The sequence below is a fragment of the Panicum virgatum genome, chromosome 4N, assembly GCF_016808335.1.
Source record: "Panicum virgatum strain AP13 chromosome 4N, P.virgatum_v5, whole genome shotgun sequence".
Taxonomy (NCBI): domain Eukaryota; kingdom Viridiplantae; phylum Streptophyta; class Magnoliopsida; order Poales; family Poaceae; genus Panicum; species Panicum virgatum.
In genome coordinates, this window is record NC_053148.1 from 27,847,872 (window position 1) to 27,853,569 (window position 5,698).

At 48.6% G+C, this 5,698-nt stretch overlaps 1 long non-coding RNA gene across 5 annotated transcripts; it reads left to right on the forward strand.

Moving 5' to 3' along the window:
• The first annotated feature begins 1,294 nt into the window (after window positions 1–1,294).
• LOC120670676 lies at window positions 1,295–4,331 on the forward strand. Of its 5 annotated transcripts, XR_005673295.1 has the most exons (7): window positions 1,295–1,939; window positions 2,233–2,236; window positions 2,370–2,443; window positions 2,607–2,675; window positions 2,983–3,086; window positions 3,692–3,772; window positions 3,979–4,331. It is a non-coding gene; the product is annotated as an uncharacterized LOC120670676 (long non-coding RNA). The 5 variants fall into 5 exon arrangements; XR_005673294.1 differs by lacking the exon at window positions 2,233–2,236 and having other exon boundaries at window positions 1,296–1,939; XR_005673293.1 differs by lacking the exon at window positions 2,607–2,675 and having other exon boundaries at window positions 1,299–1,939.
• Window positions 4,332–5,698: the final 1,367 nt, after the last annotated feature.

The window sequence follows — 5,698 nt, forward strand, 5'->3', positions numbered from 1 at the left end:
ACCTACACCCCGAAGTACAAAACTGGGTAATGAACACATTAAACTTTTGAAAACAGGGCAGGGAACCCCCCGGGCAGTATTGCATGGTTGTTTTGCCTACGTGGACTGCTAGCGTGGCACTGGTTTACACGGTGTCGCTGTGCAGTGCTGGGTTGGCTGGGATTTGACGATGGGACCCACCTGTCAGGCTCCTTCCCCCACATAACAGACGACTCCCCTATTTCTCTCCCTCTCTGTTCTTGGATTGGCGATCCATCCTATGGTCGGCGATGGTGAGCTCCTCAAGCATGGCACAACAGCGCCCCACAGCCGCGATGCCGTTGTAGCTCCCCTCGCAACCCAGAAGTTCCAGCTTCACTAGCTGCTTGCAACCATGAGCGAGGATGGTGAGGCCTATGTCTGTGACACCGCCACCCTCACCGGTCCCGTAGAGGGCAGGGGATGTGGCGACGATGCGGAGGATCTGGAGGTGCACGATGGACATGAGGCTGCTGGACTCGGCGGCGGCGACGGCGGAGAGGCGGCAGAGGTTGGGGAAGCTGGTGGCGATGGCAGCGAGGCGAGGAAGCATGTGAGGAGCGGGGCGGTGGCGGAGGTTGGGGAAGCATGTGAGGAGCTGGGCAGCAGCGTGGGGTGACGCGGCGATGGGGGCGTCGATGGAGGCCGGTAAAAGGTCGAGGTCGGCGAGGTCCAGGAAGCGGTAGGGCAGGCGGTGCGGGACGAAGCCCCATCCCGCACAGCGAGGCGGCGGCGCAGGCACCCGGCAAGGCGCGTCCACTGCCTGCAGACCAGCGAGGCAGCCCCTGTGAGGTGGGGCTCCGGTAGGCAGGTGAGCACGCGGAGGAGCAGCACATCCGGGAGCGCTAGGGTTTGGTCGGGCTCAGGCGCTGGCGGTGGCGCGGCGGCCATGGGGCGCGCGCGGAGGCCGATTGCGTCCCCCGTGGCCAGCCATAGGTCGGGCCAGTCCTTGAGCAGCTAGGGTTCTGGTGTGTGTTATGTGGGGGAGGGAGCCTGACAGGTGGGTCCCTTCATGAAATCCCAGTCAACCTAGCAGCGACACCGTGTAAACCAGTGCCACGCTGGCAGTCCACGGCAAAACCACCATGCAATACCGCTCGAGGGGGTTCCCTGCCTTGTTTTCAAAAGTTTAATATGTTCATTACCCGGCTTTTGTACTTCGGGGTGTAGGTTAGACACATGCTGATATTTCAGGGGGTTAAGTAGACTTTTCCCGTAGAAGAAAGGAGGAAGAAGGTGGAAGGAAGAAGGTGAACAGGTCAACAGGTGCACGTACCTGTTCGTCGCCAGCGCACGTGCGCGGAGTAGCGTCTCCCCAGCGAGACGCCGATCTCTTGGCGGCCGCGCCCTAGCCGCCGCTCCTGGGGCGTTGCCACCTTCTCCGCCGGCCTCTTACTCCCCAACACTCTCTCGCTCCCCAACCCTAGCGCCTCGCGCTGACCGCCGCCGCCGCTCCCTCCCAGTGTCCGAGTCCGACCGCCGTGCTGCCTTAGGAGGTCGCACCTGCGCCGCCTCGGGGCGATGGAGGCATCCCCGTCCCGCGGCTTCGCTGCGCCGCCACCGGACTAAATCCTAGCGGCGCCGTCTCCGCTCCCGCCCCAGCCATGGCCGGCCGGTCCGGCGTCTCCTCCTCGCGCGGCGGCGTCGGGATCGACCGCTTCTACAGCCCGCCCCACGTGCACTGCCAGCAGCAGGAGGAGCAGCTGCAGCGGCTCAAGGGCCAGCGCCCCTCGTCCCCCGCCGCTGTGGTGCTCACGCCCAGGGCCGCCAGGCAGCGGCCGCCCCCGCCGTCGGCGGCTGGGGCCGCGGAGCCGGCCGCCCCGCCTCCAGAAGAGGCCGAGAGGCGGGCTGACGCGTAGGGAATCTGGAGAGGTTCCTCAGCTCCACGACGCCGTCCGTGCCCGTGCAGTACTTGCCCAAGGTCAGGCTCATCAGAATTTCTAACTCCCCCCTTTTGTGCGATAGTTGCCTGCCCGCTTTTTGCTCCTGCCGATTGGAGTGTTTGATGCTTCCGATTACTGTGTTTGATGATCTGATCTGCTTCAGCGGGAAGAGCCCCTTGTGGGCTCATGAGGTGCAGTAGCATCATTCGAATTCAGAACTAATTACTTTATTGTGCTACTGAATTCACTTTGAACTGTAACTAACCTTTGTGCTAAATCCTTGGCATGTTGTCTGGTGTGATGGAATTTTCTACTCAAAACTTATCTTCAGTAGGGTAATGTTCTTTTCTAGGCCTTGTGGTAAAGACTTTTGTTTGCAAAGTAGTGTCCGTCATTATTCTCTCATTCCTCAAACCCTTGTGAGAATTGCATGACTGGATAACCTTTACATGAAATTTCATTTTTCAGAGCACGGAACGTGGTTGCCCTGTAGTTCATGATGGATTACAGTATTTCACCATTGCTTCGGCAAAGAATTGAAGGTGATTTCTCATTGCCCCTTGAATATCTCTCTATAATTTCTGGTATAAAAATTATTGTGGTCATGAGTAGGACCATTGGCTGGCATAGACAGATTACCACGAATAAATATTTGTTAATGTATTGTTCCTACATGAATGTCTCATATTTGAAACATTTGTCCAGAATTTGAAAGTCTCATATTTGTAAGTGAGCTTGCATCCTGATGGCTTCCATTGAACACTAGATCAGCGGGTATGTTTCATTGAACACCAGACCTACATCCTGGTGATTTGCTGATTTGTTCTATGGTGATTGTACTTCTTTTTATTTGTTAATTTACTTGACCTTTGGATTAGGGACCGTGTGTTGCACATATTATTTGATTGACTGCAAGTCTTCAATCTAGGATAGTGACAAGGAATTTGGATGGTCTGATATAAATACCACATTTTGTGTGTTTATTGTTAGGTTACTTTTGTAATAGTGCAAGTGGTATTTTTAGAATTCCACAGCGTAATTCCTTGTTTGTTTGCTCATGTTCCTGTCGTGCATACGTCAGTTGATGAAATGGGGTGTGCACATAGCCATTCAGGACAAGATAGGATCAGAGCAGATATGGGACCTCAAGAGATTTGGAGCAAACTTAAAAGGTTAAAGCTTCAGGTTTGTTCAATATTGTAGCTTGTTAGCTGATTTTGAACTTAATTTTGGATCAGTTGCAGACACCAATTTTTTATGGATAGACTCTGATTTAGGAGGATACTTTACTTTGTATTGTTGTGTAAGCTATATATGGAGGTGACAGCCTTTAGGACTTTTATTGTTAAATTGATTAGGATTTGGGTTTGAAAGGGTAGTTCAGCACACATGGAATTTTCAGTTTGCCACAGGATTTTTGCATAAAAAATTATTTCTGTTTTTTCTTGGAGATGCTCTAAGCTGTGAGGGATTGGTAATTCTTTATTACAACTATCTTACTGTTATTTCTTTCAAGCAAACTAAGTTAGGCTAGGTCAGTTTTCTTAATTCAGATTGTACTGCAACAACTTGAATGGTGCCTAGGACTAATTTGAGGGGGTTAATAGTTTCTCTTTGTTACCTGGCTGTTAAGCTTGAGATCAATGCACTGTGTAGACAATGCACGATCCAATCCTAGGATTGTCATAAAAAGCATACTCTGGATTATATATATAAAAAAGAATGGGTTATGTTGAGCTTGGCTGTTAGAAGATGCATCTGCTGACACCTATATTGCTCTTATCCTTCAGGTTACTATCGTGCTCAAGATGTTTAGGCAAAAATTGATGTACCGGCACTACTAATTCCTGTGCTTGAAGAAACATTTTCCGGTATATCATCTTGTAAAAACCAATTTAGGGTTCATTGCAATATGGAAAGCGTTTTTATTCCTTTTCTGAATCATTCAATCATCAAGCAATGAGAGAAACTGAGTTGTGATGGTAGATTGTGAAATCCTGTTACTCCATATATGCTGCTCAACGTAAAAGGGATAAAAACAAACATAGCGTCTCATGTATAGCTAATGTTGCTGTAGATTTCAGGTTCTAGAGGGCTCCTGGGCTTGCCACTACGTACTGCAGATGCATACTATGCATGGCAAATGATGATCAAGCCCTGTCCACATGCCAACAGGTTCCCCTTTTTACTGCTCTAATCTGATTGAGTTAATATTACTTGCCATGGTCAGAGTTAATGTTAATTGCCGTGGTTTGGTCAAGGTATCAATTGTTATGTAATTCGAACTAGACAACTATGTCATCACTTCTGAACGTAGAAATGCCAATGATCAAGGCCATGTCAATGGTTCAGTGTATTGGTTGCTTCTTCTTGAATATTTGTCCAATTATAAACATTTTAGTTGAGTTTCAGAAGTTCAAAAACATAAAATTGCATTGACGATGTTGCTCAAATGTACCATTTTGATTTATTTAGTGTATATCATTATTACACATAAATATTACATGTGTTGTTTTTTTAACCCGTAACGTTAGCACGGGCCAACTTACTAGTATGTAGTAATAACTCACGTATAATCTAAGACCTTCCTGTTCCTTTAAGTCCGATATCTATCTATACAAGCAAAATATCCGTCCTTCATTACAGATTTAAACTAAAAAATAAACTATAAATAACATTGCAGATAATAAAAAATCATATTTATATTACATAATAGTTTTGTGATAATTTCTTTATACTCCCTCCGGTTTTAAATTGTTGACACAGTTGACTTTTTTAAGTTACGTTTGACCGTTCGTCTTATTCAAAATATTAGTTTGAATACACATAATTATAGTCTAGGTTTTAACTTTCTTTAGTGATAAAATAAATTATGGCAAAATATCTAATAATTATTTAAATTTTTAAATAAGACGAATGGTCAAACGTAACTTAAAAAAGTCAACTGCGTCAACAATTTAAAACCGGAGGTAGTACAAAGTTTTAAATAATGACACAATAACATCCAACATATTAAATTAGCACGTTTTTGTATGAATGTAAGAAAGGAATCTCCATTTTTTATTTTTTTATTTTCCTTTTTCTTTGTCCTTTATCCTCATCTTCTCCGATCTCTCTTTACAAGCAAGCCTTATCCTCTTCTCTCCTCCAATCTCTCTATCCTGTCCGACCGTCGCCGCCTATCCGGCAGCGGCGCGCCTTTGTCGTCTAGCCTCCCCCAACCGCGACGGGTTCTGCTCATCCCGCTGCACCCGTCCCCCTCTCGCCGTCGCCCAGCTCGCGTCGCCGGCCTCGCCTCCTCCTCCTCCCTTACCGGCGGTCGCCGCGTGCGTCACGTCGTCCTCCGCTGCTGGTCGCGTCTCCACCGCCTGTCAGGCAGGGTCCAAGATCTGCGTCGCGTGGAGCTCATCCTTGACTGGAGAGGAAGAATAGCAGGACGAAGGAGCCCGAGCACCCGCCTGATGTTTCTTCTATCTCTTCCGTGTCTCCGACCAAGCCACCGTGCTCTTCGACCACACCTTCTCCGCCCGCGAGACGCTGGTGGGCCTCGTCGGCGCCTCCTTCGTCCCGCTCTTCTTCACCTCCGTCGCGCCGCTCATCATCTCTGGGCGACTCGTCATAGAAGTGTGACCCGAGTTAGTTGGGCCATAAGTCGGGCCACTACAAAGGAAGGTCCCCTGTCAGTTGGGCCATGAGTTTGGCCATAGTCTATGTGGCCCGACCGGCAGACCCATCCTTGAGGGTAGATGTAGACGTAAACGCATAGATGACTGAGTTAGACATATTAAAAAGTAGAG